Raw genomic sequence first — 26684 nt, forward strand, 5'->3', positions numbered from 1 at the left:
ATGTCCCTTCTAAGGAGAAAAACTACTCTGCCATACTTTCTATTGTAATATTTTAAAGCCATATATAAAAGCACATTTTTTTAACTGTATAAGGTATTTCTCCCGCCTTTTTGGCATGCCTTCGTGGTGTGGTGGTTTGCACGCTTTGCCGGTATTACAGATGTCCGCGGTTCGATTCCTGTCGAAGGCGTTGCTAATTTTTCATCTTGCCTGCTTCCAAAAATTACCTAATGTCTCTACAGTGGCGCCCGAACTGAAAGGGTGGTGGATGATCATTCTGCACATCCGAAATTTGGCGATTGGGTCCCCTAAAAACCCCAGTCGAACTTTAAAAGGGGAAGTATATGAAGTATTTCTCCCGCCTTCTTAGCATACCTTCGTGGTGTAGTGGTCAACACACTCGAGTCCTGACAAGGGCACTGCCCATTTTTCACATATCGTACAAGGTATTTCTCCCGCCTTCTTGGCATGCCTTCGTGGTGTGGTGGTCTGCATGCTGGGCCCGTATTCCAGAGCCATTCCCGGCGAAGGCGTTGCTAATTTTTCATCTCTTCTGCTTTCAAAAATTACCTAATGTCTCTACAACTGAAGATTCAAGTTTTTGCAATAATTAATTAATTAAGGTAGCAAATAATCACTTAAATAATTTCTTGTTGTTGTAACTAATCCAACTTGTCCGACATCATCTGAACAAGCCCATGAAATTCATCTTGGCAAGGAGTAAAAGATTACTCCTAGTCGGGAAAAGGCTTGGGCACCATATAGGTGACAGTACTGTTATGAGTACTGAGCGTTCTTGAAAAAGGTCATCTCTCTTAAAACTTTAATAATGAAGATAATGCTGTATGCCTTGCTAACTCAACGCGTGTAACGTGAAATAAATTCCTTTCATGTTTAAAGCCACAGTGAATTTAAAATACTCTTAAGTGATTCATGGTATTGAACGATGAGAAGCTCTTAAAATTGCTAGCAGTCTACTGGCACACTTCCTGGATCCCTGTATTAAGGCACACTCTCTGAATCCCAGGATCTTTAAGCAGAAGACAGGAAATCTTTTCTGATATCGCACAAAATAATTGACTCCTGTAAATGTCCTCTAACAGGAGGTTCAACTTAATTATTTAATTCAACTTGTTCCATTAACTTCTAAAAATGTTCCTCGAAGATTAAATTAATAAAATGATTGTTTGCGATCAACATCTCCGAAGAACATGTTACTGATTAACCAAGACAGCAATAGAAATTCATCTGATGGATAATTTACATATAAATGGTCAAAGAGTTTTGTCGCAACTAAAGAAGGAAAATAAATACCTAATAAAAGAAATCGTTGATACAGAGTTCAAAATGTATTATTGCGTTGTGAATTTATTATCCCAGAAGGGCTATTAATTTCATTTTGGCATTTTGCGACTTCCACTATAAAACGGTGTTTCACTTTCCAAATTGTTGCCACCAAATATTATCGCCCTGTATTATATTTAAAGAAATTAAATAATGTAGAATATGCATTAATGTATGTATGTTTCTCGTACTGTGAAAAAACAAAGGTACCTAGAGACATCAAATTTTAGCATACAGAATATACATTAAACAGCCGTTTATGTTGTTAGTAAGGAATCTAATTTACAACTGGTTGTTACTAATACTTGAGTTCCTGAAGAATCAAAAACTACACTTGTATTTTAGCATACATTAAACGGCCGTTTATGTTGTTAGTAAGGATTCTAATTTAAAACAAGTTGTTACTAATACTTGAGTTCCTGAAGAATCAAAAACTGCACTTGAATTTTAGCATACAAAACATACATTAAACGGCCTTTAGTGTTATCAGTAAGGATTCTAATTTACAACAGGTTGTTACTAATACTTGAGTTCCTGAAGAATCAAAAATTACACTTGGATTTTAGCACATAAAACATACATTAAATGGCCGTTTATGTTATCAGTAAAGGATTCTAATTTACAACAGGTTGTTACTAATATTTGACTTCCTGAAGAATCAAAAACTACACTTGGAATTTAGCATAGAGGACATACATTAAACGGCCGTTATGTTATCAGTAAGGATTCTAATTTACAACAGGTTGTTACTAATACTTGAGTTTCTGAAAAATCAAAAATTACACGTTGGATTTACGTCTGTATGAGATTTTGGCATTCCATTCCTGGAGTATTTCAATCAATCAACTGTTTATCTCTAATTTACGCTTTTGTATCAACAACTAAACTGACGCAATTATTTTTTCACCACATTAAGTTTTTCACAGTTTCATTCTTGCCATGCATCACTTTTAATGGCCTTCAAATTAAATGCAACTGGAAAGAACTCCTACTGCTACTATTACTTCCATCCATTTGACCCATCTCGTGCGTGACAGCGCAAGCAAAGCAACGAAAGCATCCTTGAGGTCAGCAACCTTCTTTTGCCAAAGCTTAATCATCGACTTTCACTCTTTCGGTGAGTTTCAAACTTCACGAATTCCGTTTCTCTTAAATGCCTTTCTTCTCCCGGTAATTTTCGAACTTGTTTATCTGATAATTTCGCACATGCTTACGCCAATTGCTAAATTACTAACCTTCTGCTTATCAGACGACAAGAGAAACCAGTCGATTGGAATTTTATTATAATGTTGAACAGATTATATCCGATAGCAACAGGCAATGCCCAACATTCGGTATTCTTAAACTATGGGATCGATTAGAACATCAGATAGAGAGCTGGATGCTCTGCGCATTAGGCAGATTTCAGTCCCGCCTGAACTGTAACTGCCTGTTTACATCTCTGTATGTCACATGTAACGCATGAACTTCTAGGTAGCAGCTTCGAGATTGTGTTATCTAGTTACTTGCAGTTCAAATCAATTATTAAAAAAAATTATGTGGACACCACATGACATCCTTGTACAGCCTATTAAATTGTACACATTTTTTACTGCACTACATTTAAGTTTATTTCATTAGAAATATATTTCTATTTCAACTAATTAAATTCTCACTTCGCGGCAAGGCAAAAGTACATAAAATCTCAAAGCGCCTTGGATAAAAATTGTAAAATACAGAAAAACGTAAAACAACCAAATACAGTTTAAAGCAGTTAAAAAAAAAATTTTTTTTTACAATTACAATTACAGTTTTTACGTAAAAACAAGCAATTTGACCGGTGGGCAGGAAGATAGGTTTTTTGTTGCACAAAACTGAAAGTTTACTTTCGGTCCCACTCGACAAAAAGATACTTAAATTCATGCACAAACTGACTTGATTCACTATTGTACTAAGAGTTTCATATGTATAGAAATGGCCGGTTCGTTAGGCTTAGCATCACTTAAAAAACTTTTAAGCTGTTAATAATTCTACAACTATTGCATGCAGATTAACTGAAAGCGTAAACCTTTAACTGGAACATAATAATAGCTCAATTCGATCACTTTTAAAGCAAAAAATTCACAATTTACCAACATGTAAGAATAAAAAAAATTGAGGTCACCGAGTCGGGTAACGGAGCGGTTTATATATATATATATATATATGTGTGTGTGTAAGATATAGCAAAATACGATAGCTCCTTTAAGAAATAATTGGAGACCTCAAAATTAACGATTCTAAATTTTATGCTCTCCCCCTAAATTCATCTGAATTCGAGATCATTCGAAATTACATAACACTGCTTGAAAAAGGTAACTAAAAGTAAAATTAACCAATCACAGCTTAAATTCACATATGCCCCTACGCTGTATAAATTCTGCTTCGCGAGGATCTACGTTCCTTTTTGTGATGATATAGTAGTGTTGTAAATAGGTTGCTTAGGTTGTTGTTGAGTTGCTGTAGTGTATTGCGTTGAATAGTTGTATTAAAATTGTATTGTATAGTATTGTGTTGTATTTAGCACTATTGATTGAGGTTGTTTAGTTGTATTTGAATTTGTCATTGGAACTATTGCTGTAGTGTATCTTCTCATATTGTTGTCATTGATTTGCATTGTCTTGGGTCCTCCTTGAAAGCTATGATCGCTCGTCACGTTTTGCGAACTTGTCCGATTGGATTGTCTTGCTCCTTTTGGTACTTCTCTTCTTCCCCTTTTCTCCGTTTTCTCATCTGAGATTTTCTCCACGTCCGGATTTCTTTATATCAAGTGCCCTTGGGCTTTAATTCTGGAACCGGCAACGTCGCTCTTCGCAATAGCTCGGTCAATTATAAAGTCTACGTTCCTTTTTTCCTGACTTCTGCCATGCAAACGTCTCTACGCTGCTTATGCTTTCCTACTTACGTCGTACTTTTAAAATCAGTCTACATAAAAATTTATTATATTCAAGGATGATTGAAAAATAATTTGTCTGCCAAAGAGATGAATTGAGATGTGTAAAAATAAAGAAAGATGGTGATTCTTCAATTCAGTTTTGTTAGTTGCTTCATCAAGCCTTCACCTTCAGCCACCACTGTTTTCTCAACGATGACGAATATCGAAAGCTGCTAAAAATTACCAGATTCCTTGTTCTACGCTTTAAAACATTATATATATATATATATATATATATGTAAGAAAAATAAAAAAAATATGTAAAAGATTAAATTAGCAGCGTAAATTAATTTCCCTTCTCTATTCTAAAAATAGTAACCCCTCTCTGCGCTGCCTCATTTCGAGACTGCTCTAGATGGGACAATTATACAAGGAATCCGATGCTTTCATATATGAACACAAAATTTTTAAAATGAAGGAAAATATTGTATAACTGGAATGTTGAATGATAAGATCATTTTTCGGTTAAATCCCGTAGAGAAAAATTTAAGGAAATAGAATGGAACACTGTTTAAAAAAAAAATATTTTTAATTTTCATCTTACGCGAAGACATATGAAATTCAAAATCTTCGTTTACACAGTGTAAGCGATTCCCATAGCAAATGTTTAAATAAAAAGGGCAGCTCAAATTTACGACTTTTTCTATTCGCTTTTAATTTCGGCATGTTAAGCCTTTCATTTCTGTAAGTCGCATGTATGTTTTGAATAAAAAAAAAAGATACAAAACTCTCCATAAAATGTAAATATACATATATATATGTTTATGAAATTTTTAGCAAAAGAACTACTACCTCCCCAAATTTCTGCCACGATGACATTTTGCAAAAGGCTAGATATATAATTTTTTTAGCCCAAAGGTGCGTTAGCTGAGAAGCGCTATTAATTTCGTTTTGGGCTTTTGGGTTATTCATTACATATAAATGTCTAAATCAATTGTTGCCACCAAATATTATCATTTCCTTGCATTATATACAAAGAAATTAATTAATGAAGAATCTGCATAAATGTGTGTATTTTTTTTTCACTGTGATAAAACAACGGTACCTAGAGACATCAAATTTTGAATAACGTAGTCTTCCACTCGAATATGGGCATCTGGAAGCCTAAATTGGGAATTTGTTTTATTATCTATTTAAAATGGTTATTTTTTTAGATACGATCTATATTAGCGCTACCTATCTGTAATATCATCTCTAGAATCATTTGAAATGGTTCACAAATACCATGTGCAATCATTTCCTGTTGAGATACTTGTTCCAAAGCATTTTATCAGATTAATAGAATAATAGCAATAGATATCAGATTTTCACTTGAAAGATATAAAGGGATAACAGTTTTCTCACCTTTTTAGTATAAAATAATCATAAGCATTATTATTCAAAGAGGTCTTCCTTTTGTTTCCAAAAGCAACCATCCGTTCTAAAAAAAAAAGACAAAAAAATATTGAATATTAAGTTTTCTTAGTGCGAGTAAGAAGCGAGTTTCTTCCAGATCAACCGCCTAGAACTGATTGGTCCTGACAGTACTCAATATTCACAATATTCACACTTTTTTCCCTTATCCGTATCACGTGTTACTCATTAGAATAGATGCATAGAAATCAAGTTTAATAAATTCTTAGCATAAATTAGCAGTCATGAAACACAGATAAAAAAAAATGCAATTGTTCTTCTCTACAGACAAAGTATTTTTGTTGATTGAGAAATTAAAGATTTCTATCACGTGATGTATGATTGTAGATTTAAATCCGATAGAAGATCGTGATGTTTATATAAATATCTTTATTTAGAAGTCTATTGTGTAACCTTCCTTTATTTTTCTTCCTCGTTAATTGCCCTAAGTGCTGAAATTAAAAGTTATTGAGCTTCCATTGCATTCTTTCATGGCACGTACGAAACGAAGATATCTGAAAAATCTTGATTATTTTTTAATTATTTGAATTATGAAATAATTGCAAATACTAAGGCAAATTTTAGAAAAAAATTCCTATAAAATCCTTAAAAATACTGCCCATAATTTTACATAGTTTAATGTATAGTTTATGTGTGATCATTCATAAGCGAATTCCTTCTAGTTTTTAATAAAGCATTTAGGAGTTGAAGAATTAGTACGTAATAAAAAAAAAGAATTTAACCATAACCAGGCTTTGTAAATTTGTAAAACTTAAGTTAATATAATTTTACTTTATTCGATTAAGCAACCAAACTGCTTTTGAAAGCACAGAAATATGCGAAGTGAAGCATAAACAGTCTTACAGATTTCTTTGCTCCTGACGAAGAGAGACCTGTCCCTTTTTTCGCTCGAAATCGACTGAGCTCTTGACATAAATCTACTCCAAACTCAAGGTTGTTGTGTTACTAATTTTATCAAACTGCTTTGATTCATCTGCAGCCAATTTTTTAAGTACGTAATGAAACTGTCCAATTATACTTTAAAAAGTTGAAAGATTCCATATTTTGATTGTATCCAAAAAAAAAAGTTTGTTAAGGTTTTTTACGTTCTCGCTGAACTCACAGGCTACCAATCTGCTGTTACACTCCTTCATAATAACCCATTTTTTTTTTGGCTTTATTATTAAGCATCATTTTCTTTCGCCCTTATGCCATTATAATTGAACAGCAAAATTACAAAAATTTTGAAAGCAACACTGCAGTATACGTTAGAATTCCCTATGCGTTAAATGTTAGAGTATATTTTTCTCTTTTTCCCCTGTCTTTTCTTAGTTCATCATATAAATATTAAATTTTCTTACTAAGATTTCTTTACGATACATTTTTGTCTTTTTGCTATTAACGTTTTTGTGTTTACTTTATTTATTAAATATCACGCTCTTGGCACTTACGCCACATAAAATTCGATCCTACAGCAAGTTCGCAAAATATTTAAAAACAGCATATCTTTAGAATTTCCCATGCACAGTCTCGCGCGCTGGAGATAGTTTTTTTTTTTTTTTTTTTTTTTTTTTTCCGTACAATGTTGCCATTGATAGCTTTGAAATCGTTGAGTTTTTTAATCAAAAATTCGTTTAAGTTTTACAAAATATGAAATAGTTGATCAAACAAATTCGAACTTCAAGACCTAGGCTTTCGTGTACCCATATTCGGATGAAAGACTATTTTATTCAAAATTTGATGGCTCTAGTTATCGTTGTTTTTTCACTGCGAGAAACATACATATATTCATGCAAATTCTTCGTTACTCAATTTCTTTAAATCTAATACAGGGCGATAATATTTAGTTTCAACAATTTGAAAGGTGACACATCGGATCATCGTGATTCGGCGCAAAATGCCGTTTGGAAACTAATAGCCCTTCTAGGCTAATGCCCCATTGGGCTTTGAAAAAAAAACTCTGAAAGGTTCCATATTTGAAATTACGTCCAAAGGAATTTTTTTTTTTCGTTTTGTGTGTTACCTTTATTTATTAAATATCGTGTTCTATGTACTTAGATCATAAAATTCAGTTCAACAGCAATATCGAAAAATAATTTTAAAATGAATGTATCTTTAGAATTTCCGATAAAGAGTCTGGCGCGTTGAAGATAAAAATTTTTGTTTTTTTCCGTACAATGTTGCCACTGCTCGCTTTGAAATCGTTTATATTTTTATGTAATAAATTCGTTGAAGTGTTACAAAATATGAAATCGGTAATAAAACAAACTTCAGATTCAAATTAAAGATTTCTATCACGTGATGTATGATTGTAGATTTAAATCCGATAGAAGATCGTGATGTTTATATAAATATCTTTATTTAGAAGTCTATTGTGTAACCTTCCTTTATTTTTCTTCCTCGTTAATTGCCCTAAGTGCTGAAATTAAAAGTTATTGAGCTTCCATTGCATTCTTTCATGGCACGTACGAAACGAAGATATCTGAAAAATCTTGATTATTTTTTAATTATTTGAATTATGAAATAATTGCAAATACTAAGGCAAATTTTAGAAAAAAATTCCTATAAAATCCTTAAAAATACTGCCCATAATTTTACATAGTTTAATGTATAGTTTATGTGTGATCATTCATAAGCGAATTCCTTCTAGTTTTTAATAAAGCATTTAGGAGTTGAAGAATTAGTACGTAATAAAAAAAAAAAGAATTTAACCATAACCAGGCTTTGTAAATTTGTAAAACTTAAGTTAATATAATTTTACTTTATTCGATTAAGCAACCAAACTGCTTTTGAAAGCACAGAAATATGCGAAGTGAAGCATAAACAGTCTTACAGATTTCTTTGCTCCTGACGAAGAGAGACCTGTCCCTTTTTTCGCTCGAAATCGACTGAGATCTTGACATAAATCTACTCCAAACTCAAGGTTGTTGTGTTACTAATTTTATCAAACTGCTTTGATTCATCTGCAGCCAATTTTTTAAGTACGTAATGAAACTGTCCAATTATACTTTTTATGCTTCACTTCGCATATTTCTGTGCTTTCAAAAGCAGTTTGGTTGCTTAATCGAATAAAGTAAAATTATATTAACTTAAGTTTTACAAATTTACAAAGCCTGGTTATGGTTAAATTCTTTTTTTTTATTACGTACTAATTCTTCAACTCCTAAATGCTTCCGCATGGCCATATTCTATGGAAGATTGCGTTATTCCAATTTTGAGGCCTCTAGGTACCGTTGTTTTATCACAATGCGAGAAACATACATTACACACCTTTATGGAGATTCTTCACTATTTCATTTCTTTAAATATAATATAGGGCGATAATATTTGGTGGCTACAATTTGAAAAGTGATTCGCCATTTATAGTTTTTAACGAAAAATGCCAAAACGAAAATAATAGTCCTTCAGGGCAAATTCCCCCCCCCTTTTTTTTTTTTTTTTACTTATTTCTTGAAATTTCAGTCGTGATAAGGCTTACTAGATTTTCGTTTTCATAAATGTTGTTGAAAAATGTGCGTTTAAGAAACTAACCTTTTACTAGAAAATAATTACCAATATCGCTTTTAAGTCATTAAATTATTTCAGGCACTTGAATTGTTTTATATTTCCCACAAAGCTCTCAAATTTAACATTTTCATTACAATAATCAATTAATTAAGTGCTTCTGAATATCTTCCACCTGATGGGAAAAAGATTTAAACAACCTGCAATTTGATAATAAGCATTTTGCTCACATATTTTATTTAATTTTCAAGCACTAGAATTAAAATTTCTGCTTCAAGATTTTCCACCGATTACCTTAATCAGCTTAATAATTATAAATACTATTTAATTATAAAATTGGAAATGTGATATATGCTGTAAATTTTATTTAAAAAAAAACTATAACACACCATACAGTTAAGTCAATGTATTTAGTAACTAATTCAGAATACCCTTAAAAGGCTCATCATCATTTAATTATTTTCTACTTATTATACTGTTAAGTTAAAAATGACAATAAAAATATATTATTTTAAGCTATGATTTAAGCTATGTGTATTTTTGCTATGATTTTTATTTCTTAACACTATGTTAATTGTTATATAATTATCATTATTACTCTCTGAGATTTATGTTTTTATATTCCTATGCAAAGAAGACATATGTGGTCTAGACTAATTTATGAAGGCAGCCAGTTGTATTTTAAATCATGAGAACATCAGTTTAATTCGTTTCGTTGTTTCTTCTTCAACATAATGCTTTTTAACTGAATGGGCAATTTAAAACTGGTCTTCACCTTCGTATAATCCATCATTCCCTTTAATATTTGTGCAAACAAAATCGAAGATGTAAACTTTTGTGTATTAAATAGTAAACATTCGCAATTTTGTGTTTTTCAGAATTCTACTGCTGAACCGTGGAAAAGGTGTCAATGTCGTTCACGGGGTGCATGTCCTGATTACAGAGCTTTAACAGAGCTTTCCAAGTAAGTTTCTGTTAAAATTAAATGATCTGATCTGTCCTGTTTCGTGTAACTGTAAATGTTCAGAAAGGATTTCTGTAGATTATAACATGGTTTTATAGCAAGACAATTAAATATAACGCCGAATAATGAATTGGTAGTCAATTAATTTTTTTTCCGTTGTTTAAAAAACACATGTCTACACCACGATTTCCTTGTACGGAATATTAAATCATACGCTTTTTTCCCTGCATTTCATTTAAATTTATTTCCTCGAATTTCATTGGAGATACATTTCTCATTAATTCACTTCTCACTTCGCGGCGAGGGAAAAAATGCATAAAAACTCAAAATATCTTCATTAAAAATTGAAACATGTAGAAAAACATAAAACACCAAATACAGTTAAAACAATTTAAAAAAAAATACAATTAAGATTACAGTTTCTACGCAAAAGCAAGCAATTCGTCAAGTAGGCAGATTTTTCGGTGCACAAAACTAAAAGTTTCCTTTTGATTCCACTCTGCAAAAAGACACTGAAGGTGCAAAATAATTAATTCACTCTTCTCCTAAGTTTCAAATGTAAACAAATATGGGTGCTCTGATAAAAAAAAAATAGGCTTAGCCGCCCTTAAACAACATTTAAATTGTTGATAATTCTTCAACTATTGCATGCAGATTAACTAAAGGCATAAAAAGCGTAATCGGAAGATAAGAACAACATAATTCAACCATTTTTAAAGCAAAAAATGCACAATTTACCAACATATAAGAAAAATTAAATATTGATTCGAATAACAGAGTGGGTATATATATATATTAAAGAAATATTGATTATATTAATATTAATTTTAGTAGAAGTATCTAATAAGAGTGAACCCATAGGTAGTGTATCTAATAAGAGTTTTCGAACTAAGTGAATTTAAGATCATACAACATATATACTCGTATATTGAAAAATGCGTCGCGTACAGTTTCAATTGGCTCTTTCGGCGAAACGCGTGATGGAGTTAGCTTAATTCGAAATTCATTAAAAAATATTTCCCCTGACGTGCCTTATTGAACTTCGAATTGGGCTAATCGACCATTTACCGCTTCTTAATTTATATTTTTAACTGGATTAATTAGTTAATACTTTTACTTTGTTTTAAATATACCTTAATTAGTTTAGCATATTGCTTACTATTAATATTGATTTTTACTTGTAAATAATCAAATGTTATATTTTTCTCTTTTAACACATTTTATTGCAACTAATTTTGCTTGTGTTAAAGTTTTCACGGAACCACAGTATATAAGCAGCTTTTTAGCGTTCGTACTAGAATTTATCTTTTAATTTCTTTAATTTTGCAGCACAATGCGCAAAGTTTTTGGACCACACGGATCTTTTATCGTTTGTTCTTTCTACTTTACTTTCAATCATTCATATATATATATATATATATATATATATATAATTATTTTAAAATGCGTAGATGAAGGCAGTGGAACTTTTAACAACTTAGACACTGTAGTGGCCGTCGACCGTAGTGGCTTGAAGGTGGCAGAGTGGGAAGCATGATGACGCATTTATCACAACATATCTTGAAAAATCACAGTCTTTATTTTTTTACGCATATCAAATCCTCCTTTTTCAGACAAGGTGTTTCCTAATTATATTTGAATACAGTAAGTTGCATTTTGAAGTACGACGTCGTTTTAAGCAGGTAAGCGGCAGCAACATACATAAACAGCATTTTGCCAGCAGGAGAACTTATGCGGAAAAGGGGAAGAGTTATTGTACTTTCAGAGGAAGAAGGTTGGGAGTGGGAAAGTTTCAGTTTAGAGTTTTGATTTACAATTAATTTGATTGGGCAAGAGGCATCTGCATTTAAAGTAAGATAGAAAAATCTGGAACATGTGAGAAGAGATGAATTTAGGGGTAAATTACCAAATGTAGAATGTTAATTTTGAGGTCACCAATTATTTTTTAAAAGAGCTATCATATTTTGTTATATCTTACATATATATATATATATATATATATATATATATATGTATGTATGTATGTATGTATGTATATGTATGTATATTTGGTGCGACCGATTGCAACCAAAAAAGGGAAGTGCAGAACTACATATTATAGCAGTCCTATATGCAAAATTTCAACATCCTGAGGTTATTCGTTTTTGAATTATGCATGATTCATACGTACATATATACCTACGTATTTTTTCGTGGCGTCTGTATGCACAGACGCCACGAAAAAAAATCTCTTTTGAATCCATTTTAAATCAGTTTTATAATTCGTTTGGGGAGAAAGAGTCTTTTATACTGTCCTTACGTACAGATGTCACTCAAAAACATCGTTAAATTGCATTCAATAGCGGTCAAAATGGATATTTTCGTTGAAGTATGGTACCTAGAATTTTACATGATTACAATACTGCCTTTACTTCGTACAAGGAAGTAAAAAGCGTAATTGTGAATTTTGTCTAAAAGTTAAACCTCTGTTTATATTGAATTGATAATCCTGATTATATTTGTATGAAAAAACTATGGCATGGTTGTCTGGAAAGTGATGAAGCATTTTTTTCTATGTTTTTCAAAAGTTCCTTTATTTGCATAAAGATCAATCAATGATCAGTTAATAGTATGCTGACCCGTTTTGTTTGATAATTTCTAGCTTTCTTTTAATGAACTTCATAAATCCTTAATCACAAAATAATCTAAATTTATTCACGAAAAGCAGAATAAATTTCTGATATACGGCCTCATCTGAATTGAATGTTATACCACGAAAGAATTTTGAAGAGAGTAAAACAAGTGAAAGTTTGAGGGCACAAGATCAGGTGAACATGATACGCGTGGCAACATTTTTCATCCAAACTCCAATCAGTTTTGTCAGAGATCAGACTTGGGTGTGGTCTTGTTTCCAAGCTCCTATTAACGAGCCAACAAATCACCTCGAATGTGTGCTGCCGCGTACTGGACAGTTTCAATGAAGCTGTCTTCCAGAAACTTCCAGAGCTCATTAATCGTATAAGAACTGCATACCATCCCGATAGCGTGAGACCACACACAAGTTTGACAAAAATTATTGGAGTTTGGATCAAAAGTTTCCCCACGTGTGTTATACTCGCCTAATCTTGCGCCCGCAAACTTTCACTTGTTTCTCTTTTTTTCAAAATTTCTTTGGTGATATAATAACATTCGATTCTGATGAGGATTTAAATCAACACCTTATTCAGCTTTTCGCCGATAAAGCTAGGTTCTTTTGTGAATGAGGAACTACGAAGCTTTTTAAAAGTAAAAATTTATCGAAGAAAAAGAGCAGTATACTTCAAACTGATCATTGTTCTTTATATAAATAAATAACTTTTGAAGAAGACAGAAAAAATAAGTCATGACTTTTCAGACAACCAATAAACAAAACAAACAGCAAATTGACGTCACTAAACTATCTATACTATTAAAATTTCGGGAGAGGTACCCCCGAATACCAAAATTTCGCGAGAAGATATTTCGACCATTCTCATCTTCGTACGGTTTTAATCAGCCGAGATATTAATTAAAATCTCTGAAAAAGCTAAGTTTCACTCTCATTTTTCCGAATGGCAACACTCTCGCACGCTTGAAATAAAAATCTGCTTCATTTCGAGAAGTGTTGCCACTGCTCGCTTTCAAATCGTAGAGTTTGTTACTCAAAATTTGTTAGTTTTACAAAATATGAAATAAAAATAGCATTGCCAAAGTTAAACATATTATTATTATATGAGTTCATATTCTGAAGTTGAAGAAAGCACGCGATTGCATGTGACGTCATTGTTTGTGTCGAAAATCTTTCGTTAATGTCAGCATTTTAAATAAATAGCTGCTGTTGAGAACTTTTTTGTTTCAGGTTATATAATTGACATGATATGTTATTGCCAGGTTTATTCTTTTATTGATATTGAGAAAAAATTGTTACATTACATCAAATTTAAATCATGACGTCATACGTATACATATTAACCTAATGATGTCAGAGGTTTTTATTTCCTAGTTTGGCAACAAAAAAAAAAAAATTATTTACGAATTGTTGCTTGGAAAGAATGAACTGATTTCACTCACACTGAAATGCTTTTATACATTTGCTTTTCAGATGTACACAGAACTTATAAATTTTCTTTGGGTGAAGCCTGCTCATCTGGCAAGCTTGTCCACTAGTTATTACTTACAATTTGACTTTAATATATGTGTAAAATAAAAGTAACTTTAATTGACAAGAACCCCTTATATTCTTCATTTTAATTTGGATATTTCCCCTCTCTGTTCTAAAAATAGTAACTGCTCATAATAAATCCATCTAAACTGCATGATTTCAAATTAAGCTTTTTAATTATCAATATTTAATATCTGATAATTTTGATTAGCAGATATAGCTTACGATATTACATAACCTTGCTAATGTAGATACGTTTTAGCCAATCAGCGAATAAGATTTTAATTGAAATGAAAACCTTTTGGGGATTCGTTAACCTTTCCACTCTCGCCTAGCTTTCTTTTAAATGCATTGCACTTTCCCTCTTTGCTTGCTTCGAGCAAAGGTGCCGTCGCTTTCTTTTCTATTTCACCCATTTTATTTCTTTTATGTACAAAAGGTACAAAAATGTGATGAAGAATAGGTGAAAATTGCACCCATGGTGGTGTGTTAATCACAGCATGCGTTTAAAGTGTTTGTCTCAGAAATAAAGTGTGTTTAAAAATTGTACTATGTAATTACGCAGTCCACACGTCAGCGCCATCTATAATCAGCGCCCATGATTAAAATTGTGTCTTCTCGAGCTTCCTAAATTATTATACATGTATTACGTATTATGTTTATGAATTCCTTGTAAATGATATCTTATATATTTAACTAATTATTCTTTGAAACAGAAGCTAGATTGCATAAATGTCACATTTTTAGTTTGTCATATAAATATTACAAAACTGGAAATTTGCAATATTTTGGGATTATAAAATGTTTTATTTTTCAATGAATTAACTACAAAATAAGTTTCTGTGTTGCTTTTTATTGTGAGCTCTTCTCTTTCAGTTCCTTTTTCTAAATTTTTATTTTTAATAGACAGTACAGGGAAAAAAAACTAATTTAAAGTAACCTTTGCAGAGTCATTAGGTTTTTTTTTTAATCAGGAGACGCGAAAGATGTGCAATGCCCTCACCGAGATTCGAATCTGAACCCCCTGGAATTCTCGCCATGTGTAACATTACGTGCTGGAAGGAAGGAGAAAATAACCTTATATACTCCCCCTTTTAAAGGGCGACTGCGGGTAATTGCCAAACCTTGGTGATGACGAAGTATTAGCCACCGTCCTTTTTTAGTTCTGGCGCCACTGTAGAGTAATCAGAATTGTTTTTAAAGCAGGAGATGCGAAAAATGTGCAGTGTCTTCTCTGGGATTCGAACTCTGGATCTCTCGAATACGTGCTGTGTGTGCTACCGTTTCACCACGACGGCATGCTGGAAGGAGGGAGAAAATACTTTATAGAACATTCACCTTATATTCATCTCGGCTTATTGAGATATTAGTGATTTTGTGCCTTGTGATTTTTTAATTCTATGTGTCCTTGTTTCTTTTCACTTGATGTGTATTTATAGTTTGTGTTTTAATGTTGTGATCGTGCTTTAGTTCGGTTTTCTGGTGGGATTCTTTATTTTGTGGTGAACTTAGAGGCGATCCAAACAAGATCATAAGATCTATTATTAGACCAGGTGGATCAGGTTCGTATTCCCCTCATTTGTACTTTATAGAACAGGTAGTTTAAATTTGCGTTCAATCTTCAACGAAGTGAATGATTTTATGTGTATTTCCTTTGTTACAAGATATTTTCCGAAAACAATATGTCTTAAATTTTTATTATTTAGATATATCCCAATGTTATGTCCACCCATAGTTTGGAAAAATTTATTAATATGTGTAACCTTTTTGTATGCAATTACATATGTATGAGATTTTTCATCATTTTCAGGTAGCAAATTCCTAACTTGAGACAATGCAGTAAGCTTAGAGAAATTAATATCGCTCATTATTCATTCTTCTTCATGTGTAAACCCACGCGTTTAGCATTCTACTTGTGTGCTGGTTTACTGTTTCGATAAGCTTGTAAGGTATTTCTCCCGGCTTCGTAGTGTAGTGGTCAGCACGCTCGACGCGTATTCGAGAAGTCTGTGGTTCGAGTCCTGGCGAGGGCATTGCTTCTTTTTCATCTCTTCTTCTTCAGAATAACGTGTACAGACTCTACAGTGGCGTCCGAATTAAAAGGTGTTCAATAGAGATTCTTCCCCACCAGGATTTGGCGAATGGGTCCCCTTAAAAACTCCAGTCGCATTTTAAAAAGGAGAGTATATAATATACTTTTCTCACCTTCTTAGCATGCCTTCGTAGTGTAGTGGTCAGCACGCTCGACGCGAAATCGAAAGGTTCTTGGTTCGAGTCCCGGCCAGGGCATTGCTCATTTTTCACTTCTTCTGTTTAAAAAAAAAAAAAAAAAAATGTGTCTGTACAAGCTGAGCCTCGAAAACGTTTTAGTCCAAGTAAATATTTGTAAGTGAATAAATATTACGTGAGTTCTTTTAAAAAGAAATCATAAATTCTAGGAAATCTTCTTAGCTACTAAATACTTCCTTTCTGTTTTTATTTTGAAATCTTTTATTTGCAAATAAGCAAAAATTTCATCATTGCGTCAATTTGATATTTCTACGCTCTGGTAATTGCCTTCGTCCCGTGACAAAGATTAGTGCCGGTATCAGAACAAAACGACGACCACCCACATTTCCATTGCTTCTTTGCTGGGCAGAAGTATTTCTTGAGGTTACTTGCATTCTGTTCTCTTTCCATTGTTAATGAATCAAGATATATCCGAAATTTATAAAAAACCAATCGTGCAGAACATGGTTAGGTCTTAAACGTATCCAGTAAGTGATTCAAATGAGGCAAAGTGGTCTTCCAAAGCGCGACTAAGTGGATATTTTGCCTGGAGGAAGTGGATGGAAGACACGCACGCCATACTTGATTCGAAACAGTGAAGGGAAATGAAAAGAACCACGAGAACTCTCCCATTCTTGGACCGTGACTACCATGCAAATTGAAAAGAGTTTAATTGATGGAGCTCTATGTATTCAATGGGTAGCTAATATTATTGATCATAAAGTTGTAGCAACCATTTTCAACCAGGAAGTTAATCTGATTAAACCAGTGGTTAGTAACAATGGAATGCCCCTCACCAGACAAGATGCTAAATGACCAGCATATTTATAAACCGAAATCAAATAGTGGCAAAAATGAATCTGAATGCTTAAAATTTATTTTTTTTTTTTTCATTGCAAGCAAGTATTAGATCATTACTGAAGAGTTCAATGATTTCTTTTTATTAACGACGAATGATATTTAAGTTTGCTTTGTAGAGTCATTAGGTTATTTTGAAGCAGGAAACAGGAAAAATGAGCAATGTCCTCGCCGGGACTCGAACCTGGACCTCTCGAATACGCGCCGAGTGTGCTAATCGTTACACCACGAGCGCATGCAGAAAGGAAGAAGAAAATACCTTATAGCTTCTGGGATAGTTTTATATCTGCCTAAGATTTATACTACGATACATGAGAAATGTTTCCTTCATGCAAGTGTACAAACATTAGGTATTTTTGAAGCATGAAAAATGAGCAATGCCTTCGCAGGGACTCGAACCACGGACCTCTCGAATACATGCCGAGTGTGTTGGCCACTACACCACGAAGGCATGTTAAGAAGGAGGGGGAGAAATACCTTACTCCCCCTTTTAAAGGGCGAATAGGGATTAGAGGACCCAAACGCTAATTCTTGGCAGTGGAGAATCATCATGCACCACCTTTTTCAGCTCGGGCGCCACTGTAGAGACATTACATATTTTTGAAGCAGGAGAAAGGAAAAATGACCAACGCCTTCGCCGAAACTCGAACCACGGCCCTCTCGAATACGCGCCGATTGTGCTGACTACAACACCACGAAGGCAGGAGAAATACCTTATACATGTGTTAAATTTTTTTCATAAAAAAAATCGGAAACTTTACTGTCAAACTCACGTCTGACATGCTTTGTTAATTCTAGTTGTTGCCCTAAGTAGTCATTCAACTAAGCAATATTGCTCGAAAGAATCATTTAAAACTAAGAACTGTAAATTTTTTAATGACGTTTATGAGCTGATAAAGATCTCAAATGAAGCATTTTAAACAACCTAATATGTTAGTTAATGAAATGTAGTTTGTTGTTTACACCATTTTCTTTCTCCCTTATTACGTGATTTAATGTGATTATTTCCTTTTCTTTCAAAACACATGTCTTCAGAAAAATTTTCCCTTCTTTCCTCTCATAATATAAAGCATTTCTCCCGTTAGCATGCCTTCGTAGTGTAGTGGTCAGCACGCTCGACGCGAATTCGAGAGGTCCGCGCTTCGAGTCCCGGCGAGGGCATTGCTCATTTCTCACGACTTCTGCTTTCGAAATAACCTAACGTCTCTACAATAAGACAGCGAGACAGAAAACATATGATATTAGTTTGAATATTGAGTATAGTTGTACTAAATTTAAATACAATTTAAAATAACTAACTAGTTTAGGTTACAATTATTTCAAAAATAAATATTTTATGTAAAAAAATTAATGGAAGTAAATATTAATTACAAATTTGCTTGACATATTCGTCACTTGGTTGGAGGTATTTGCAAGAATGGCTGTTTAGAGTTCATAAAACCTCTTTAAAATATTTTTCAGATCACTGTCAGAAAGAAAATATTCAGCGTTTAGATAATAGGGTGCCTTTAATATTCTCGACCACAAAAATAATTAAAACCAATATGTAGTATGATGTAGATCTTCCTTTCGCCATCCTATGATGTAGAGATTCGACAAGATATTTGTGGATATGTCTGATGTCTGTTATTATGAAAAGTGCTACAAAAGTTATACCATTTCCGTAATTTTGCGTAAATAAAGATGTATTGCTGGTAATCATTCTTCCAAGTCAACCTACAAGTGTTTGTTTGGAATGTTCTGATAATATAAAGACGATGTTATTGAAAAGAAATCTTAATAATTGTTCCGTCTTTTTGGTATATAGGTGGCGCTCTTGATGCGCGCCGATGAAAAATATATCATTTGACGCTTGAACATGAAGAATGACGCATGTCATATTTATTTGATGCTTGATTATGTTTCATGGCCGCTATAGGCGGAAGTAATATAAGTAATATAAGTTTATCGTTAATAAATGTTATTTCTATGTTCTGTGAACTCTTGAAATTTTGATTTGAAATTCTGATGCTCTCCCAACCTTGACTCCTGAAACGAAACGATCTTTGAATTTATGACTCATGAAGAGAGACACCACACGTTTTTTTGGTGTCTGAAACCCGCGACAGGGGGAATTACCTTTTAAAAGGTAAGAAATTTGATTTATTTGTTTATGGTATCGATCTTTGAAAACGAAACATAATGGATGATTTAGCAAAAGAGAAAAAGAAACGTGCTATTGTACGTAGTAAAGTTACTACACTTCTAGATAAACTTGAGAAATTATTATCGGAAGAATTAACTAAAGAACATCTAGAAGATTTAAATTCATCATATGAATTGTTAATTGAATACCATGAGAAACTTAAAACTCTTGACTCAAAGATCGATACTCTCATAATTGATGAAAAAGAATATGATAACGAACTACTTGTATGTGAAGAGTATGATGAAAAAATTATAACGTTTAAAGCTAAGATTGTTAGTAAAGTAAAGAAAATTAACAGTAATGAAGTTGTTGAAAGAAGTATAATTACAACTAGTAATGGTATTAGTAGTACTCTGAATGGTAATAATGTTGTTACAAGTAGTGCTTCAGTAAAGTTACCTAAATTAAATATTGAAAAATTTGCTGTTGATCCCAGTAAATGGCTCGAATTCTTTAATTCGTATGATAATGCTATTCATTCTAATCCAAGTTTATCTAAAATAGATAAGTTTACATATTTGAAAAGTTTATTATCTGGTTCAGCATATAATTGTGTTTCTGGTTATGCTTTATCTGAAGAAAATTATGATCTATGCATTAAAAGTTTAGAAAAGAGGTTTGGTCGTAAAGATGTTATTATATCAAAATTCATACAGATGTTGTTACAGTTAGAACCAGTTAAAAGTTCTTCGAATGTTTTTGAGTTAAGAAAGCTCTATGATCAGTTACAAATCTGCGTTAGAAATTTAAGTAGTTTAGATGTTACTAGCGGTTCATACGGACAGTTATTGAACCCAATAATTCTTAAATTGTTACCTGAAGATTTAGCTCTTGAATTCCATAGAAAAAGAACATCTAACCAAAATATAGAAGTAAGTGAATTAAGAGAGTTCATTAAAATCGAAACTGAATGCCGAGAAGCAAGTATTTTGATTAATAGCTCAAAAGGTAATAAATACACAGGGGTTAATCCTAAACAAGGGTTAAAAAATTATAAAGTCAAATCACAAGCTTCTGCTTTTAACACATCGGTAAAAATGTTTTGCATATTCTGCAAATCAAACGAACATACATCTGCCGGATGTTTGAAATTTTCCGACGAACAAAAACGAAACAAATTGAAACATGAAGGTCGCTGTTACAAATGCTTTCTGAGATCACATTTGTGGTCGTTTTGTCGGTCAAATATACAACCATGCGAAAATTGTAACGAGAAAAATCATAATAAACTTTTCTGCCGTTTGAAATCGAAAGAAATGGAAGATGTTAAATCCGCGGATACGCAAAATAAAACTTTAGTATCTACTTCCCACTGTAACACTCTAAAACCTGAAAATAGTGTGCTTTTACAGGCATGTTCTGTTATTGCTCAAAGCAAAAATAAATCGAGAATCGTAAGATTATTAATTGATTCAGGTAGTGAACGAAACTTCATCACCCACAAGTTAGCGCGCGATTTAGAATTGCAAGTCATTAGAAAAGAATTTCTAACAATTTATTCGTTTGGAAATCAGCGCGGTAACTCGCAAGAATTTGATGTATATAGTCTAAAAATAAAAAATAAAAACGATGATCGCTGCCTTGTTGTAGAAGCTATAGGGATAGAATTAATATCATCAATAGAATTCCAGGCGCCATCAACATGTCAAAACATTAAAGAATTTATGACTAAAAAGGGCTTGGAACTTTCGGATACAAGTCCCGTTAATGAGAACATAAATATTCTGCTTGGCGCGGAGCATTTCTGGTATATACAAACAGGAAGTAATTCAATGATAAATGATGGTTTGTTTATAGTACCCACGATATTTGGATACACAGTGATGGGTAAAGTAAAAAATAATAATACTCGAATTAATGCGTTGTTTTTATCTGCCGTTGAAGGAAACACATTTGATTTGCAGTCATTTTGGAAATTGGATTCGCTAGGAATTGAAAATGAAAACAAAACATTTTCGGAAACTGATTTGGATACTATTAAGCATTTTAACGACAGTTTGAAATTTAATAACGGCAGGTACGAAACAAAACTCTTTTGGAAGGACAATAAATCACAACTCGCTGATAATTTTTTCGTTGCTAAACAACGATTTCTAGGACTAAAGCATAAATTAAAGGGAAATGATTTCCTATATAATGAATATGATAATATAATTAGAGAACAAGTTGAAAGGGGGATTGTTGAACAATGTAAGTTTGTTGAAAATGAACCTAACTGTTATTATATGCCTCATAGGCCCGTTATACGTGAAGAAAAAGTAACAACAAGAATAAGAATAGTTTATGATGCCTCTTCTAAGTCTGAAAGAGTTAAATCGTTAAATGAATGTCTGATATCAGGCCCTAATTTAAATCCTAACTTGTTGGATATAATTTTAAAATTTCGCGTACATAAAGTTGCATTTTGTGCAGACATAGAGAAGGCTTTTCACCAAATTCAAATTGATAGTGAAGATAGAAATTTTTTAAGGTTCTTGTGGTTTGACCATTCTTGCGACGATAGTGACAATAGTTTGGCTTTAAGGTTTTCCGAATGTGCCGAGTGCCGTTTGGAATGACAACAAGTCCGTTTATTTTGTCCGCCACTATTAAACATCATATTAATGGTTATGAAAAGAAATATAGCAAAGCTGTTGACATGTCAAATAAGTCCCTATATGTTGATGACCTTATCCATGGAGCAGACTCCGTTGAAGAAGTTTTCTCATTATCAACTGATGCAGTTAAAATTCTTCAAGACGCTGGTATGAACTTAAGAAAATTTGAATCAAATTCCGTATCTTTAAAAAATCATTGGCAAGATATTGGTTTAATTAATAAGGAAGATAATTTGGATAAGAAAACGTTAAAGGTGCTGGGAATAATTTGGGATTTGGATGAGGACACATTGAAATTAGATGTACAAGAACTTTTACAACCAGTTGACTGGAAACACGTTACAAAGCGAAAGGTATTACAGATTGTGGCAAAAATTTATGACCCAGTTGGATTCCTTGCACCCTTTGTTATCAGAATAAAATTCTTATTGCAAGAGTTATGGGAATTGGGTATTGATTGGGACACAATTTTGCCCAGTTATTTGAGTGAAAAATTTAAAACTTGGTATTTTGAAATTGAAGTTATTCTCAACTTGTGTATTCCTAGAAAATACATATTAAATGTAAAATGTGTAAATTTCGATAAAATAGAGCTTTTTGTCTTTTGTGACGCCAGCCTCAAGGGATATGGAGCTGTTGCATATTTTCGTGATCCTGATTCTTGCTGTACGTCTTTTGTTCTTTCAAAGAGCCATGTATCCCCACTTGAAAAATTAACCTTGCCTCGTTCAGAACTTATGGGAGCCATTATTGCCGCGAGAATGGTTAAATATTTAAGAAAATTATTTACTATCAAAGAAGATAATGTATTTCGTTTTAGTGACTCTAAAATTGTTCTTCACTGGATCAGGGGTACCGCTGATAAATGGAAACCCTTTGTTGCTAATCGTGTACGTGAAATACAAGATGTTGTATCATCTTCGCAATGGAAATACTGTAAGGGAAATGACAATCCGGCTGACATAGTTTCACGTGGATTCAGAGCTTCTGATCTAGTGGAAAATAAACTTTGGTTCAATGGACCAGTGTGGTTAAAAGAGAAAAATGTACCTTCATCATCTTTTGATCCTTTGATCGAGCCTATGGTGGAAGAGGTACAGGTAGAACAGCGTCAAACTACTGTATGTTCTGTTATTAGCCAAGAGGCTGAATTTGAATTGACATCCAGGTTTTCATCCTGGAAAAAATTGAAACGCGTAATTGCATGGTGTTTAAGATTCTGCCACAATATTAAACCTACATCTTTAAACTCAAGGGTTTTTAACAGTTCAAGAATTGGATAAGGCAAGCAATTTGATCTTTAAAATCATACAAAATTCCGAATTTAGAGAAGAAATTAGACTTTTGAAAGCAGGGAAGAAATTGAATCTCAGCAGTAAAATCCTGAAATTAAATCCTTTTCTTGATAGAGAAGAAATCCTTAGAGTCGGTGGTAGACTCTGTAACTCGAATCTTTCAAAAAACACAAAGTATCCAATCATTCTTCCCAAAAGTCACCAAGTTACTGAATTGATAGTCAAACACTTTCACGAAGTGAACCTTCACGGAGGAGCCACATTAACATTATCTGCTCTGCGACAGAAATATTGGATCGTTAATGGCCGAGAAATTGTAAGAAAAATAATTTGGAAATGTATAAAATGTTTTAAAAATCAAACAAGCACATCCAGGCAGATAATGGGCGACCTACCTGCTTCTCGCGTATTGCCGGATAGAACATTCTCGAATACAGGACTAGATTTTGCAGGCCCCTTTTTAATTAAAGCTAGGAAAGGAAGAGGAGGAACGAGATATAAATGTTACGTTTGCCTTTACATATGCTTCACCACAAAGGCCATTCACCTAGAAGTAGTCAGTGATCTAACAACTGAAGCATTCCTAGCATCTCTGAAAAGATTTGTGTCACGCAGAGGAAAACCCAAGAAAATCTTTTCCGATAGAGGCACCAACTTTGTTGGGGCTGATCGAGAATTAAGAAGATACATAGCTACACTTTCCTCTGACGAATCATTTCAAAACTACCTGAGCGGTGAAAATATTCAATGGATCTTCAATCATCCTGCTGCCCCTCACTTTGGAGGCCTTTGGGAGGCTGGAGTGAAACAAATGAAGATTCACTTAAAGCGGACTATTGGGACTCAGGTTTTGACATACGAAGAATTTCACACCTTAATTATACAAATCGAGGCGTGTTTGAATTCCAGGCCAATAGTTTCCATCTCATCTGACCCTGAAGATTTTAATCCTTTAACACCTGGACATTTCCTAATTGGGACTACATTAACAGCAATTCCTGAACCTGATCTTACAAATAATAAGCTAACCCCTGCTGAAAGATGGAAATTGACACAGCAAATTTTCCAGAGCTTTTGGACACGTTGGTCTAGAGATTATCTTTCACAATTACAAGGGCGTACCAAATGGTTGAGGAATAAACCAAATTTAGCCCTCAATGACTTAGTCTTGATAAAGGATGAAAATTTGCCTCCATTAAAGTGGCGACTTGGACGAGTAATTGAACTATATCCTGGTGCTGATGGAAAAGTTCGTGTTGTGAAACTAAAAACTTTATTGGGCGAAATGAAGCGTCCTATACATAAACTTTCCCGCTTACCATTGAGTGAATAAGACTAAAAAAAAAACCATTAATTGTATATTCATAATTTGTGTCTTTATTTTTATTATTAATTCAATTATGTTTCAGATTCAGAGAATGGACCACAATTGTGGATTATGGTAATTTAGCAGTTTCATTATTTTGTTTTCCTTCTAGAGATTGTAAGTATGTTTTATTTGTAAAATTTTGTGCTAAATTTAATGTTGTTATTCAGTTTAAATTTGCCATTATGCATTTTTATTTTATATGATATACTGTTGAACTTTTGGAAAACTTGTTTAAATCTAAAATTGAAGATCTTTATAATAATGTTGTAATGAACCAATGTTCATCGGGGCGGAGTATGTTCCGTCTTTTTGGTATATAGGTGGCGCTCTTGATGCGCGCCGATGAAAAATATATCACTTGACGCTTGAACATGAAGAATGACGCATGTCATATTTATTTGATGCTTGATTATGTTTCATAGCCGCTATAGGCGGAAGTAATATAAGTTTATCGTTAATAAATGTTATTTCTATGTTCTGTGAACTCTTGAAATTTTGATTTGAAATTCTAATGCTCTCCCAACCTTGACTCCTGAAACGAAACGAAACGATCTTTGAATTTATGACTCATGAAGAGAGACACCACAATAATCATCTTAAAACCATCTTCTGATCTTTTTCATACTATGATATGGATCATTGTTTAATTGAAAGATCTCATTTCCATCAAGGAATGCAATTGATATAAAGAATATTTCTTAGTCAGTCACAATGTTCAGGTAGGTGAATGACTGTCTTCGTTCAACAGACATCTCCTCAATTTCTTCCCCAGAAAATATTGCCCATTTCATTCATCCAATCAGCAAGGAATCGTTTACCGTGCCACTAGATCAGAAGGATTGTGATCGCACAAGAATTGGCTTGTCCAGATGAAGGACTGATTAGTCCCGTTAGAACTGAGTTTGTTTTGACCATGCGACCGTCTTCCACTGATGGGCAGTTCAGTGGCGATGATTTTGTGTAGCTGTTTCGATGGTCAACCGCTGTGGTGCTGCTCTGAAGCACCATATCCAAGAAGGAACGATTAATTGACTGTCAGGCTATACTGGGTCTCGTCTTCGCGATTGAAATTATAATTAATGTCTTTCACCAAGTTTTCCCTGGCGCTACAGACGAGAAAACACAGCTTACCCTATGCTAAGGTTACATGAGATTCATACCTTGAAGCACCATATCTAATGAAAAACGCTTAATTGACTGCTATACTATACTAGGTATTGTCTTCGCGATTGAAATTAAGATTATTAATATCAGCCACCAAGCTTCTCCTGGCGCTACAGACAAGAAATGAGAGCTAAGTTTACACGAGATTCAGTCCATGTCTTCGACTCGAAGTGTTACCTTTTCGAGTCATTTAGTGCAGGTAATAATTAATATGTGACATGAACAGCTGCCTAGTCTTGTAGTCTAAGTAATGTTCTTACTGAGGCATCTTAACAAAACAATTTCTTCGTTAAAATAAAAAGTATTCTTTACTTTTGTCACAATAAGGCGAAATGAAATTTGCTTCAATTCAAACATTATATATGCATTATTTATAACTGACCAGTGCCTTATATGGCACATACTCTAGGCACATAAATTTGCGCAGCATAGAAGCCTTTCGTTAATTAGCGAAATTTTTTTAAAAAAATCAATAAAAGTTTGATTTTTTTTGGGGGGGTAAAACATTCGCCGTATACTTAGTTTATTCTGATATTAAATGTGTAATGCAAAATCAAATAAAGTAGTAATATTTTTAAATGCATCTTCATCACCAACCCAACGCATAAAGCTTCATTTATGTCATTTGC

At 33.2% G+C, this 26684-nt stretch overlaps 1 protein-coding gene and 1 non-coding gene across 2 annotated transcripts in view; both read left to right on the forward strand.

Annotated features, from left to right (window-relative positions):
• LOC118203526 (uncharacterized) overlaps positions 1-26684 on the forward strand; it is a 294354-nt gene that overhangs the window by 120142 nt on the left and 147528 nt on the right. Inside the window, exon 2 of the mRNA XM_085823275.1 lies at positions 10072-10157. The gene's annotated coding sequence lies outside the window, so the exon portion shown is untranslated. The remainder of the gene's footprint in view (positions 1-10071; positions 10158-26684) is intronic.
• TRNAS-CGA (transfer RNA serine (anticodon CGA)) lies at positions 18531-18603 on the forward strand. Its single transcript has one exon. It is a non-coding gene; the product is annotated as a tRNA-Ser (tRNA).

Source organism: Stegodyphus dumicola, chromosome 9 (genome assembly GCF_044657685.1).
Source record: "Stegodyphus dumicola isolate Sdum_Otavi_A_Nest chromosome 9, ASM4465768v1".
Lineage (NCBI taxonomy): Eukaryota > Metazoa > Arthropoda > Arachnida > Araneae > Eresidae > Stegodyphus > Stegodyphus dumicola.